This window comes from Chiloscyllium plagiosum, unplaced genomic scaffold (genome assembly GCF_037043375.1).
Source record: "Chiloscyllium plagiosum isolate Xiang-an unplaced genomic scaffold, Cpla_swu_hap1 HiC_scaffold_2, whole genome shotgun sequence".
Taxonomy (NCBI): Eukaryota; Metazoa; Chordata; class Chondrichthyes; order Orectolobiformes; family Hemiscylliidae; genus Chiloscyllium; species Chiloscyllium plagiosum.
In genome coordinates this window covers 57,432,520-57,448,892 of record NW_028270140.1, presented here as the reverse complement: position 1 = coordinate 57,448,892, position 16,373 = coordinate 57,432,520, and positions in this window count along the sequence as shown.

Here is a 16,373-nt window from a genome sequence, read left to right as displayed (position 1 = left end):
ATGAAGCGTAGACTGTAGCTTTGCTGAACATCTACGTTCAGCCTGAAAAAAAAGTCTCTGCGAGCTTATGCTCGAAACGTCAACTCTTCCTGCTCCTCGGATGCTGCCTGACTGGCTGTGCTTTTCCAGTGCCATACCTTTTAATTCTTGTCACTTTACCGCACCAGCTTGTTCCCAGGCCAACATCCCTGTCTCAGGCTTGCTGCAGTGTTCCATCGAAGCTCAGCGTAAGCTGGAAGAACAACACCTCATTTTCGACTTGGGAATCATGCATTCCTCTGGACCCAATATCAAGTTCAATAATTTTAAGGCCTGAACCCTTACATGTCCTAGCCCCCAACCCCAAAGACCTAACCTTGTTAGCAACTAACAGTTTCCATTAACAACAATTCATTCTCCTCAGCAAATAACTATTCATTCCTTTATCCAAGTGTTCTCTCTCACTTTATGCTCTGTCCCCACCTATCGTTTACTCCTTACCCCCTCCCCCACCCTATGTTCTGCATATAAATCAACCTTTTCCTAGTTCTGAGGAAGGGTCACTGGACCCGAAACATTAACTCTGATTTTTCTTCACAGATGCTGAGCTTTCCAGCAATTTCTGTTCTTGTTTGTTATTTTGTATCTGATTGGTGAAGAAAATTGCTCTGCAAAGTAAAGCAAATTGCTTTTACAATTCTGATTGTCATTGAGTAAAATTATTTGAATGCACACATCTTACTACATGTAATAATCTTACAGTCTGCACTCCCCCAAAGTTTACATTTAGACAAATAAAAACAAAATACTATTTGTTCAGAGAAAATAAAAACTCAATGCAGGACTTGACAATTCAACAACTGAAGTCTGCCATTTGACATGATCATGGTTGATCTCATCTTGTCCTCAACTCCACTTTCCTGCCTGTTCTCCCAAACCCTTCAAACTATTATTAGTCTAAAAACCTGTCCACCTCCTCAAGTTTAGTCAATGTCCCAGCATCCGTTAGGTCGGAGTAGTAAATTCCACAGATTCATGACCTTTTCAGTGAAGTAATTTCTCCTCATTTCTTTTTAAATCTGCTACCCCTATTGTAAAACTCTCCTAGATTATACCACATTAGGAAACAGCCTTTCGTCGTCTGATTTAATTTAGGCCAGTTTTCAGGGATTCCTTGTTCTTTAGCTATTATATAAGCACTTAAGAAGACTGAATGTTGAAATTCTAACTTTATTTTCTTTTACTGTTCTACTCTGTAAGGAGTATAATATTGAACTTTTTACTTTATTTCTTTCTTTTCTAGTTTATACCTATGTACCTTTGTACTTTAGCTGGGGCAGGGAATGGTGACTTTGTACTGTGCTGTTGTATCCCCATACTTGAGTACATGTGATAATAAAATGTAATTCTAATTCTAAGAATCATTGAATGTTACAGTGCTGAATGAGGCCATTGACCCATCATGTCTGTACGAGAGTTAGTTCTACTCTTCAGACCTATCTCTGTAGTCATCTAACTTTTTCTCTTCCACGAGTTTTAAGAAGATTTGGAGCTCAGGTTGAGGTTCTGGACGTAGATTTGCTTGCTGAGCTGGAGCGTTCATTTCCAGACGTTTCATCACCCTACTAGGTAACACCTTTAGTGGGCTGCTGCGGGAAGCACCGTTCATGATTCCTGCTTTCTATTTATATGTTTGGGTATCTTTGGGTTAGTGATGTCATTTCCTGTTTGTTTTCTAAGGTGGTGGTAGATGGGATCTAACTCGATATGTTTGTTGACAGAGTTCCAGTTGGAATGCCATGCTCCTAGGAATTCTCATGCGTGTCTCTGTTGGCTTGTCCTAGCATAGATGTGTTTACCCAGTCGAAATGGTGTCCTTCCTTATCTGTATGTAAGGATACTAGTGAGAGAGGGTTATGTTTTTGTGGCATGACCCTCTCTCACTATTATCCTTACATACAGATAAGGAAGGACACCACTTCGACTGGGACAACACATCCAAACAGAACTCTGTCAACAAACACATCAAGTTAGACCTCATCTACCACCCCCTGAGAGAAAAAACAGGAAATGACATCACCACAGAAAATGACATCACCAACACAAAGAAACCCAAACATATAAATAGAAAGCAGGAATCATGAACAATGCTTTGCCCAGAGGCCCAGTGAAGATGTTACCTAGTAGGGTGATGAAACGTCTGGAAATGAACGTGCCAGCTCAGCATAGAACATAGAAGAATACAGCGCAGTACAGGCCCTTCGGCCCTCGATATTGCGCCGATCCAAGTCCACCTAACCTACACTAGCCCACTACCCTCTATATGCCTATCCAATGCCCGCTTAAATGCCCATAATGAGGGAGAGTCCACCACTGCTACTGGCAGGGCATTCCATGAACATCTGTCCTATACCTACCCCCCCTTAATTTAAAGCTATGCCCCCTTGTAATAGCTGACTCCATAAGTGGAAAAAGATTCTCACTGTCGACCCTATCTAAATCCCTAATCATCTTATACACCTCTATCAAGTCACCCCTAAACCTTCTTTTCTCCAATGAAAACAACCCCAAGTGCCTCAGCCTTTCCTCATACGATCTTTCTACCATACCAGGCAACATCCTGGTAAACCTCCTCTGCACCCGTTCCAGTGCCTCCACATCCTTCCTATAGTATGGCGACCAAAACTGCACACAATACTCCAGATGTGGCCGCACCAGAGTCTTATACAACTGCAACATGACCTCAGTACTCTGGAACTCAATTCCTCTACCAATAAAAGCCAGTACGCCATATGCCTTCTTCACCGCACTATTTACCTGGGTGGCAACTTTCAAAGATTTGTGTACATGGACACCAAGATCCCTCTGCTCATCCACACTACCAAGTATCCGACCGTTAGCCCAGTACCCCATCTTTTTATTACCCTTACCAAAGTGAATCACCTACAAGCAAACCTACATCCATTACCTCTTTCAAATAGATATCCAGCTCTCTTTTCTATGAAACTTCCTATAGAATCCATTCTCCTAGGCAAATTCCCAGTTCCAAATCCTAACAACTCTCAGTGAAGTCGTTTATCCTCACCTCATTCCTAGCTCTCTTCCTGACAACCTTGAAATTGTGACCCCCTAGTTATTGACATGCCAAATAATGGAAACAGAATGTTCTTCCTTACCCTGTTAAAACTGTTCATAAGTTTAAACATCTCGGGTTAGGTCACCTTTTAATCTTCTCTGCTCCAAGATGAGTAAGTGCAAGCTCTCTAATCTTTCGTGTACCTAAAATCTTTCATACCTGGTTATAATTCTTGTAACTCTCCTCTTAAGTCGCTCAAGGGCTTTAACATTCATCCTTAAATAAGGATCTTATATAATACTCCAAATGTGGTCTGACCAATGATTTAAAAGAGGTGTAATATCACTTGTTTTTATATACTCTACACGCTGTACTTATAAACCTAATGATCTTATAAGCTTTCTGTTGTGGACCAGATCAGATCCCCAAAGCATGTCATGGTCATAGCCAACTAAAGGCCTTCCTGAATCTGTGTGAGTCTTGACCCTGCCCACTCATGACTTTTTTTTGTCTTATTCAAAAAAACACCCAGGGAAAACTCAAAGCTGTTTACGACCTGCCTATCTAAAGGGGATATTTCTTCACCACTGTGACAACACTCCTCTACCAGAGAAACAGCGTGTAATTGTTTATTAAAGGCATTGGATTGTCATACATCTCTATGAAAAAATTGAACCATAAATATACAAGGATGGCTTCATTTTCAAAGCCTTTAGTCTCTCACTGTTAGCATTCTGTATTATATATGTATTGTATTAACTCTAAGCATATAAATATTCAATTATATAATCCATTTCTTCAGTCACTGAGCACTTCCATCTTCCTTCATTAAAGTCATGACCATGCATTTCCAATTACATTCTCTCATCCAACCACATGCACAATTCTCAAATTGAATGGCTATTACAATAAACACCATCGAAATAGTCTATTTTTATACTTATGTTTTTCCAAAAACACTAAGGTGTTACGATCAGTATGCACAATTGCCTCAGATATATTGCTAATAAAATTACTGTTGAAATATTGCAACACCAACACCAAACTCAAGGTATCTTTCTCAATGGTGGAATATTTCTTTTGATGAACATTCAACTTTTGGGAAAAATACCCAATAGGTCTTTCTATCTTCATATCGTCTTCTTGCAAGACTACAGCACCAAAACCCACATCACTGCATCAATAGTGGCCTTGAAAGGCTTTAGGCAATTGGGTGTTCCAAACAGCATGACAGTGCTCAACACAGCTTACAGTCAGTCAGATGCCTTCTGACAGTCATCTGTTCAGTGAAATTTATTGCACTTCTTCAACATATCAGTAAGTGCAGTGGCCATCTGCTAAAATTCAGTATGAATATCTGATAAAAATCACTCAAACCCAGGCATTGCAGTAATTCCTTCTTTTCAGCGGTATAGGAAACTCCCCAATAACATCACATGGAGCCATCTGTCTATGTCCAATGGTATGTTTTAGGAATGTGACTTGGGCTTTCGTGAACTTACTCGGCCAGATTTATTGCCAAGCCCACTTCCTAAAGTTGATCAAATAATTCCACTAGATGCTATAAATTTTCCTTCCATGTGTGACTAATAGCACCAGATTGTCTATGTACACCACAAAATTGTGTAATCCCAAAATACCTTTGAAATGTGGCCAATGATTTCTACCTACCAAATGGCATGGCTTAAATTTGGTAAACTCTGTTTGGTGTCATGAAATCTTCTTTGCTCATTCGGAAATCGGTACCTATCAGTATCCTTTGAAGAAGTATTTTTCACTGTATGCTGTAAGAAAGTACACGTGACAATAAATAAATCAAATCAAACAATGCAATGAGGAATTTACAACAGCTAGGGGGTATGATGCATGGCAGTTATAGGAAGGGAGAAAAGTTGCAGATGCAGGCAAATAGATGGGTTAACTCCAGGAAAGGTAGGAGAGGTAGACAGTTAGTGCAGGAGTCTTCTATTGGCTATCCCCACCTCAAGCAAGTATGCTGTTCTAGGAAATGTAAGGGGTGATGAACTCTCAGGGTAATGTAGCACGAACAGCCAAGTTTCTGGTATTGAAACAGGCTCTAATGTAATGAGGGGTACATTGGGTTCCAAATGATGGATTGTGATAGGGGATGCTCTGATCAGAGGCACAGATAGACATTTCTGCGGCCAGTAGCGAAAAATCAGAACGGTTAGTTGCCTCCCTGGTGCCAGGATCAAGGATGTCTCAGCGAGGGTGCAGAATGTTATCAAAGGGGAGAAGGACCAGCAGGAGGTCATTGTGCACATTGGAACCAATGACATAGGACAGGAAAAGGATGAGGTTCTGATGGGAGAATGGAGGTCCTCAAGGGTTGTAATATCTGGATTACTACTGGTGCTATGAGCTAGTGAGGGTAGGAATAGGAGGATAGAGCAGAAGAATGTGTGGCTGAGGCGCAAGTGCATGGGAGAGGGGTTCACATTTTTGGATCATTGGAATCTCTTCTGGGGTAGAAGTGACTTGTACAAGAATGATGGATTGCATCTGAATTGAAAGGGACAAATATGCTGGCAGGGGGATTGGCTAGAGCTGCTCAGGAGAATTTAAACTAGTAAGGTGGGCAGGTGGGACCCAGGGAGATAGCGAGGAAAAAGATCAATCTGATGTTGCTACAGCTGGAAAAGGAGCAAGTCAAACAGTCAGGGCAGGCAGGGACAAAGCAGAGAAGAATGTGGAATTGATAAATTAAACTGCATTTATTTCAATACAAGAGGCCATCAGGTAACTCAAGGCACAATTAGGAACATGGGACTGGGATGATCATTGCAATTACAGAAGCATGGCTCAGGGATGGACAAGCCTGGCAGCTTAATGTTCCAGATATAAATGCTACAGGAAGGATAGAAAGGGAGGCAAGAGAGGAGGGGGAGTGGCGTTTCTGAAAAGGGACTGCATTATAGCTGTACAAGGAAAGATATTCCTGGGAATGCATCCAGGGCAGTCATTTGGGTGGAACTGAGAAGTAAGAAAGGGATGATCACCTTATTGTGATTGTATTATAGACCCCCTAATAGTCAGAGGGAAATTGAGAAGCAAATTTGTTAGGAGATTTTAGTTATCTGTAAGAATGAGGGTGTTTATGGTAGGAGATTTTAACTTTTCAAACACAGATTGGGACTGCCATTGTGTTAAGGGTTTAGATGGAGAGGAATTTATTATGTGTGTACAATAACATTTTCTGATTCAGTATGTAGATGTACCTACTAGAGAAGTTTCAAAACTTGACCTACAGTTGGGAAATAAGGCAGGGCAGGTGACTGAGGTGTCAGTGGGGAAGCACTTTGGGACCAACGACCATAATTCTATTAGTTTTAAAATAGTGATGAAAGAGGACAGACCGGATCGAAAAATTGAAGTTCTAAATTGGAGGAAAGCTAATTTTTATGGTGTTAGATAAGATCTTTTGAAAGCTGACTGGGAGCAGATGTTTACAAGTAAAGTCTGGAAAATGGGAAGCCTTCAGAAATGAGATAATGAGAGTTCAGAGACCGTATATCCCTGTTTGGGTGAAAGGAAAGGCTAGTAGGTGCAGGCAATGCTGGATGACTAGAGAAATTGAGGTTTCAGTTAAGAAAAAGAAGGGAGTATATGTCAAGAGTGCAATGCTGGAAAAACACAGCAGGTCACGCAGTATTCAATGAGCAGGAAAATCAATGTCTCAAGCATAAGCCCTTCATCAGAAATGAGGCTGGTGGGCCAGGGGCCTGAGAGATAAATGGGAGGAGGTGGGACTGTGTAGGAATAGATGACGTTGGGGGAAAAGGTGATAGGTCGGAGAGAAGGGTAGAGCGGATAGACAGGAAAGATGATGGACAGGTCAAGAGGGCAGTGCCGAATTGGAGGCTTGGGACTGGGATAAGGTAAGTGGAGGGGAAATGAGGAAACTGGTGAAATCCACATTGATCCTGTGTGGTTGCAGGGTCCCAAGGCGGAAGATGAGGTGTTCTTCCTCCGGTGTCAGGTAGTTAGGGTTTGGTGATGGTGGAGTGGGAGGGGGAGTTGAAGCATTCAGCCATGGGACAGTTGGGGATGGTTGGTGCAGGTGTCCCAGAGATGTCCTCTGAAACAAACTGCAAGTTGGCACTCTGTCTCCCTGATGTAAAGGAGACCACATCGGATACAACAGATCCAGTAGTTGTGCAAGTACAGGTAAATTTCTGTCGGATGTGGAAGGATCCTTTGGGGCTTTGGATGGAGGTGAGGGGAAGATGTGGGTGCAGGTTTTGCACTTCTTGCGGTGGCAGGGGAAGGTGCCTGGAGTATGGTGTCAACTGGTGGGGGCGTGGATGGCCACACTCTTGAATCTGATCTCCAGCATCCGCAGTCCTCACTTTCTCCTCGAAGGAAGCATACGTCAGGTATAGACAGGAGAGATCGAGAGAATCCTTAGCAGAGTATAAAGGCAGTAGGAATATGCTTAAGAGGGAAATCAGCTGGGCAAAAAGGGGACATGAGATAGCTTTTGACAAATTGGGTTAAGGATAATCCAAAGTGTTTTATAAATACATTAAGGACAAAAGGGTAACTAGAGAGAGAATAGGATCCCTCAAAGATCAGTAAGGCAGCCTATGTGTGGAGCCGCAGGAGGTGGGGGAAATACGAAATGAGTATTTTGTATCAGTGGAGATGTATGGAAGATATAGAATTTGGGGAAATAGATGGTGATATCTTGAAAAAATGTCCATAATACAGAGGTGGAGTGCTGAAAGTCTTAAAATGCATAAAAGTAGTTAAATTCCCAGGACCTGATCAGGTGGTACCCTTGAACTCTGTGGGAGGCTAGGGAAGTGATTGCTGGGCCCTTTGCTGAGATATTTGTATCATCGATCGTCACAGGTGTGCCAGAATACTGAAAGTTGGCTAATGTGGTACCTTAAGAAAGATGGTGAGGAAAGACTAGTGAGCCTGACGGTGATGGGAAGTTGTTGGAGGGAATCCTGAGGGAGAGGATTTACATGTATTTTGAAAGGCAAGGACTGGTTAGGGATAATCAGCATGGTTGTGTGCATGGGAAATGATGTCTCTCGAACTTGCTTGAGATTTTGAAGAAGTAACAAACAGGATTAATAAGGGCAGAGTGGTGGACATGATCATTATGAACTTCAGTAAGGTGTTTGACAAAGTTCCCATAAGAGACTGGTTAGCAAGGCTAGATCTCATGGAATCCAGAGAGAACTAGCCTTTTGGATACAGAACTGTCTCAAAGGTAGAAGGCAGAGGGTGGAGGTTGCTTTTCAGACTGGAGGCCTGTGACCAGTGGAGTGCCACAAGGATTGGAACTACGTTCACTACATTTCATTATTTATATAAACGATTTGGATGTGAACATTGGAGGTATAGTAAGTGCGCAAATGACAACAAAATTGGAGGTGTAGTGGACAGCAAAGAAGGTTAGCTCAGAGCACAACAGGATTTTGATCAGATTTTGATTGGCAGATGGAGTTTAATTTAGATAAATATGAGGTACTGCATTTTAGAAAGGCAAATCAGAGCAGGACCTATACACTTAATAGTAGGGTCCTGGGGTGCGTTGTTGAGCAAAGAGACCTTGGAGTCCAGGTTCATAGTTCCTTGAAAGTACAGTCACAGGTAGATAGGATAGTATGCTTTCCTCTATGTGTCGAGTATAGGAGTTGGGAGGTCATGTTGTGGCTGTACAGGACATTGGTTAGGCCACTTTTGGAATATTGCATGCAATTCTGATCTCCTTCCTATGGAAAGAATGTTTTGAAATGAAAGGGTTCAGAAAAGATTTACAAGGATGTTGCCAGGGTTGGAGGATTTGAGCTATAGGGAGAGGTTAAATAGGCTGGGGCTGTTTTCCCTGGAGCGCGGAGGTTAAGGGGTAACCTTATAGAAGTTTATAAAATCATGAATAGGATAAATAGACAAAGTCTTTTCCCTGGGGTGGTGGAGTCCAGAACTTGAAGGCATAGGTTTAGAGTGAGAGAAGAAAGATATAAAACGGACCTGAGGGGTAACGTTTTCACACAGAGGGTGGTACATATATGGAATGAGCTGCCAGAGGAAGTGGTGGAGGCTGGTGTAATTGCAGCATTTAGAAGACATCTGGATGGGTATATAAATATGGGCCAAGTGCTGGTTTAGCGGAATATGGGCCAAGTGCTGGTGAATGGGTCTAGATTAGGTTGGGATATCTGGTCATCATGGACGAGTTGGACTGAAGGGTCTGTTTCCGTGCTGTGCATCTTTATAACTCTTTAAATAAAAAAAAATTCAGAAATATAAGTTGATTGCCTCACTATCTCAATACAGTCTTCTAATAAGATACAAATTAGACTTCTTAAGCATTGACGTTTTGGTAGTCCACAAACCATTATTGGATGCCATCTGGTTTTGGTATTATCAGTATGGGTGAGCTCCATTCATTGCAATTATATCACTTCAAATATGTCAATCTCATTTTGAACCTATTCCCATTTTAGAAGGTTACGGCAATAAGGATGTTACTTAATTGATTGAGCATTTTCTATATCTACATCATGCATGCTCAGTTTAGTACTTCCCTACATGTATTCCTACAAGTATCTCCAAGTGATTTAATAACTTTCAGGTCATTTGAATTTTCCCCTAAAGATAACTCAATAATTTTTTCCAATTTCTATGAACTTCCTCATTGTCCATTTAAATTTGAGGAACACCAAATTCAGAATCATCTGAACTTGGTTCTTGACTATGAGTTGTAAGAAGTAACAGCTTCTTCTTTTGCTTTCCTTCTCTATCAAAATACCATTTGAGCATATTCATATTGCACACCTGTCCCTAACATTGGACACATTGGCCAATTATGGAGTCTCTGATTATGACTCACCAATATTTCCTTAATGAACTTAAGTGGTCCTCTCACTTCATGTCCAAAGACTAATTCAAATGGACTGAATTTAGTTAATTCATTAGGCAGAAATTGAAAAAAAATGCAAATGGAATTCCTTTATCCCAATCCTTTGGATACTCTTGACCACAGGCCCTCAACATGGTCTTCGAAATTTGATGCCATTGTTCTAATGTTTCCTGTAATTCTGGATGGTACACAGTTGATTTAAATTGTTTTACTCCTCAACTCTCCATAATTTTCTTGAATAACTTCTATGTAAAATATGATCCTTGATCTGATTGTATCTCTGTGGGTGAATGGAATAGAGGAAAAAATTGTGTAACTTTTCTACAATCCTTTCAGCTATGATTTGCGTAATGGAGTGGCCTCTGGAAATCAAATAGACAAATCAATCATAGAATAAGAGAGTCATTGTCGTAGAGCTGTACCGCATGAAAATGGGCCCTTTGATCAACATGTCCATGCCAACCAATATCCTAAGTTAATCTTGCCCCATTTCCCAGCATTTAGCCCATACTCCTCCAAACCCTTCCTATTCATATACCCATCCAAATGCCTTTCAAATGTGGTAATTGTACCAGCCTCTACCATTTCCTCTGGCAGCTCATTCCATCTGTGTGAAAATGTTTCCCCTTAGGTTCCTTTTAAATCTTTCCCCTCTCACCTTAAATACTCTAATTTTTGATTTCCCCATTCCAGAGAAAAGATCTTCACCATATCCATCCACCTTGATTTTATAAACCTCTGGAAAGGTTACCCCATCAGCCTCCGACACTCCAGGGAAAATATCTCCAGTCTGTTTCACCTCTCCCTTTGCTTAAACCCTCCAAACTTGGCAACATACTTGTAAATATTTTCTAAACCTTTTCAAGTTTCACAACATCTTTCCTATACCAGGGAGACCAGAATTGTCTACAGTATTCCAAAAGTGGCCTAACCATTGTCCTGTACAGCTGCAACAGTCCCAACTCCTATACTCACTCAACTGACCAATGATATAGCTAGGAAAGGGATTGAGGATCTGAAAAGTGGAAGCTGAAGAGCAGGACGAGTAGAGTAGTGATCTAGGTTTGCTACCGGTGCCACGAGATAGTGAGATGAGGAACAGTCAGTGAATGCAGCTTAACACGTGGCTGCGAGGCTGGTGCAGGAGGAAGGGCTTCAGAATACCTTCTGGGGAAGGTGGGACCTGTTCATGAAGGACAGGTTGCACCAGAACTGAAGGGGTACAAATGTCCTGGGTGGGTGATTTGCTTGTGTGATTCGGGAGGGTTTAAACTAGTTTGGCAGGGGGGTAGGAATCAGAGCCACATATCTGAGAGGGGGTCTGTTACAGACAGGGCAGTGACAGGATCTCGTACAGCTTTAGAGGATTACAGGCTTGCTAGAAAGGAGCTCAGAAATGGACTGAGGACAGCCAGGAGGGGGCACAAAAAAGGCTTGGCAAGAAGGATTAGGGAGAACCCAAAAGCATTTTACTCATACGTGAGGAATAAGAGAAAGATCAGGAATAGCGGAGGGAACTTGTGCATGGAGTCTGAGCAGATAGGGGAAGCCCTAAATGGGTTTTTTGCTTCGGTTTTCACCAAGGAAAGGGAAATTGTTGTCAATGAAAGCTTTGAGGAGCTGGGATACCAGATCAAGATTGATGAAGTTGATGTGCTGGAAATTTTGGAAAACAGTAAGATTGATAAGTCCCCAGGGCCAGACCAGATTTATCCTCGGCTGCTCCGGGAAGCAAGAAAGGAGGTTGCTAAGCCACTGGCGAGGATATTTGCCACCTCACTCTCCACGGGAGTCGTACTGGAGGATTGGAAGGAGGCGAATGTTGTTTCTCTTTTCAAGAAGGGTAATAGGGAAATCCTGCCAATTACAGACCAGTCAATCTTACGTCTGTGGTCAGTAAAGTTTTGGAAAGAATTCTGAGGGATAGGATTTATGCAAAGCATAGTGTGATTAAAGGCAGTCAGCATGGCTTTGTGAGGGGCAGGTCATGCCTCACAAATCTTATTGTGCACTTTGAGGAGGTGTCAAGCCAGGTCAACGAAGGTCGAGCAGTGGATGTGGTATATATGGACTTCAGCAAGGCATTTGATAAGGTTCCCCATGGTAGGCTTGTTCATAAAGTCAGGAAGTATGGGATACAGTGATATTTGGCTATCTGGATTCAGAATTGGCTGGCTGACAGAAGGCAGAGAGTGGTTATAAATGGAAAGTATTCTGCCTGGAGGTCAGTGTTGAATGGGGTCCCACAGGGCTCTGTTCATGGGCCTCTGCTCTTTGTAGTTTTTATAAATGACTTGGATGAGGAGGTTGAGGGATGGGTTAGTCAAATTTGCAGATGACACAAAGGTTGGAGGTGTTGTCGATAGTATAGAGGGCTACTGCAGGCTGCAGTGTGACATAGATAGGATGCAGAGCTGGGCTGAGAAATGGCAGATGAAGTTCAACCTGGATAAATGTGAAGTGATACATTTTGGAAGGTCGAACCTGAATGCTGAATATAGGATTAAAGACAGGATTATTGGCAGTGTGGAGGAACAGAGGGATCTGGGTGTGCAAGTACATAGATCCCTCAAAGTTGCCACCCAAGTGGATAGAGTTGTTGAGAAAGCTTATGGTGTTTTGACTTTCATGAACAAGGGGATCAAGTTTAAGAGCTACGAGGTTTTGCTACAGCTGTACAAGTCCCTGGTGAGACCTACTTTAGGAAAGATACAGAGGCTTTGGAGAGGGTGAAAAGAAGATTTACTAGGATGCTGCCTGGACTGGAGGGCTTGCCTTATGAAGAAAGATTGAATAAGTTTGGCCTTTTCTCTCTGGAAAGAAGGAGGAAGAGAGGAGACCTGATCGAGGTATGCAAGATAATGAGTGGAATAGATAGTGTCAATAGCCAGAGACTTTTCCCAGGGCAGGATTGACTGGTACGAGGAGTCATAGTTTGAAGATATTAGGAGAAAGGTATAAAGGAGACGCAGAGGTAGGTTCTTTACGCAGAGTTGTGAATGCATGGAATGCGTTGCCAGCTGTGGTGGTGGAAGCAGAGTCATTGGGAACATTTAAGCGACTGCTGGACATGTACATGGATAGCAACGAGTTGAGGGGTGAGTAGGTTAAGTTATTATATTTTACATCAGCACAACATCGTAGGCCAAAGGGCCTGTTCTGTGCTGTACTTTTCTATGTTCTGCATGAAATTCAAGTTGATGTATTCTTTCTTAAAAAAAAAGCCCATCTTTAAATTTGACACTGCTTATGTCACACTGTAAGTTCACCCACCTACCAGTGGTGGTGATGTAGTTTAAAACATATATTACAACCCAAGATGCTGACAGCGTTTCATTGGAAATGTTGATACAGGGATTGTTCATAAGCATTGAAGAGGGTTCATTTTTAGCAGTTTGTCCCATGGTGTCATTATATTTTCTAATTAACCCATTCAAATATGTTATTGCGTACTTCTGGAGCAGGTGGATCTTGAACATGGGCCTCTTGTCTCAGAGGTAGGGAGTCCATTATAACTTTGCCAACAACCTTGTTTATATTGTAATTATACCAGTGATACAGGAAAAGCAATTCTCAAGAGACTTCCCAGCCTGATTTTAAAATGAGGATTGGGAGTGGCAGAGTCACTTTATTGGTGACCTTTAAGCAGCAATTGGATAGGTACATGGATAGGTGCTTAAGCTTGGACAAATGTTCGGCACAACATTGTGGGCCGAAGGGCCTGTTCTGTGCTGTATTGTTCTATGTTCTATGTTCTAAAGAGCTTGATGAATTTCTGCCCAGTTTTCATTTGCCTGAGTACGTAATAGTCTCCAATTCCTCGTCAAGACTTCATGTTTAAGATAGTAACATTCTGCCATACACTGAGATTTGTTTTCTGCGTACGCCTTTTGATACAGCTCCTTTATCTTTTCACCTTTCTGCTGTTTCAGACTGGAGGCCTGTGACCAGTGGAGTTCTACAAGGATCGGTGCTGGATTCTCTACTTTTTGTCATTTACATAAATGATTTGGATGTGAGCATAAGAGGTACAGTTAGTAAGTTAGAACATAGAACATAGAAGAATACAGCGCAGTACAGACCCTTCGGCCCTCGATGTTGCGCCGATCCAAGCTCACCCAACCTACACTAGCCCACTATCCTCCATATGCCTATCCAATGCCCGCTTAAATGCCCATACTGGCAGGGCATTCCATGAACTCACGACTCGCTGAGTAAAGAACCTACCCCTAACATCTGTCCTATACCTACCCCCCTTTAATTTAAAGCTATGCCCCCTTGTAATGGCTGACTCCATACGTGGAAAAAGATTCTCACTGTCGACCCTATCTAAACCTCTAATCATCTTGTACACCTCTATCAAGTTACCCTTAACCTTCTTTTCTCCAATGAAAACAACCCCAAGTGCCTCAGCCTTTCCTCATACGATCTTTCTACCATACCAGGCAATATCCTGGTAAACCTCCTCTGCACCCGTTCCAGTGCCTCCACATCCTTCCTATAGTATGGCGACCAAAACTGCACACAATACTCCAGATGCGGCCGCACCAGAGTCTTATACAACTGCAACATGACCTCAGTACTCCGGAACTCAATTCCTCTACCACCAAATTCCTTGACACCAAAATTGGAGGTGTAGTGGACAGCGAAGAGGATTACCTCAGATTACAACAGGATCTGCACCGGATGGGCCAATGAGCTGAGAAGTGGCAGATGGAGTTTAACTCAGATAAATGCGAGGTGCTGTATTTTGGGAAGGCAAATCTTAGCGGGACTTATACACTTAATGGTCAGGTCCTAGGGAGTGTTGCTTAACATAGAGACTTTAGAGTGCAGGTTCATAGCTCCTTGAAAGTGGAGTGGCAGGTAGACGGGATAGTGAAGAAGGCGTTTGGTATGCTTTCCTTTATTGGTCAGAGTATTGAGTACAGGAATTGGGAGGCCATGTTGCAGCTGGATAGGACATTGGCTAGGCCACTGTTGGAATATTGCGTGCAATTCTGGTCTCCTCCCTGTCAGAAAAATGTTGTGAAACTTGAAAGGGTTCAGAAAAGATTTGAAAATGTGTTGCTGGAAAAGCGCAGCAGGTCAGGCAGCATCCAGGGAACAGGAGAATCGACGTTTCGGGCATAAGCCCTTCTTCAGGATGCCTTCCTTGAAGAAGCTCTCTTCTTCCCCATTTTCAGCTCTGATCTCCAGCATCTGCAGACCTCACTTTCTCCTCAGAAAAGATTTACAAGGATGTTGCCAGGGTTAGAGGATTTGAGCTATAGGGAGAGGCTGAACAGGCTGGGGCTGTTTTCCCTGGAGCGTCAGAGGTTGAGGGGTGACCTTATAGAGGTTTACAAAATTATGAGGGGCATGGATATGACAAAGTCTTTTCCCTGGGGTGGGGGAGTCCAGAAGTAGAGGGCATAGGTTTAGGTGTGAGGGGAAAGATATAAAAGAGACCTACGGGGCAATGTTTTCACGCAGAGAGTGGTACATGTATGGAATGAGCTGCCAGAGGAAGTGGTGGAGACTGGTACAATTGCAACATTTAAGAGACATTTGGATGGGTATATGAATCGGAAGAGTTTGGAGGGATATGGGCCGGGTGCTGGCAGGTGGGACTAGATTGAGTTGGGATATCTGGTTGGACCGAAGGGTCTGGTTCATGCTGTACATCTCTATGACTCTATGACTCTAATTCAACCAACTTGCTTGAACAAAAGTATGCACTTTGTCCTCCATCTGTTTGTGTTTTTTTTCTCAAGTGTTTGATCAAATAGCTTCTGATAATTGAACTTCAACTTCCCTATATTTATGCTAGGATTCCTCCTCCTCTTTCAACCTGTCTTTATGATCTTGTTACAACTCAGTCAGCAAAAATCTCAGGATTTTCTACCTGTAACATCTGAATTGTCTGATTTTTCCAGTAGCCTTTCAACCACAGTAGGCATCACTCCCACCAATGATCCAGCTATATAATTAGCAAAGGATATACTATATTTCTGGAACAAAAAATTTCTCTATTACTTACCACCACTTCACCACTTCTCACCAGACTCTCCATTCTCACCTTATATACCAGAGCAGTGCTCTTCTCACCATGAATTCCACATATTACCACCTTATCTGACAATACCCCTTCTGAATTACATGGCTGTTTATCTCTCCCCAAAGACTGACTTGCTTCCATATCTCATAAAATCTAATTTTTTTCATATACTCCTTCAGGGGCATATGAAAAAACCTTACCACTTTTCACTTTAATTGGCTACTATTTAAGAAAGGTCGTAAGGATAAGCCAGGGAACAATAGATCAGAGATTCTGACATTGGTGGTGAGCTCGTTCTTGGAGAGAATCCTGAGAAACAGGATTTACATTTATTTAGAAAGGTATGGACTGACTAGGGATGGTCAACATGGTTGTAT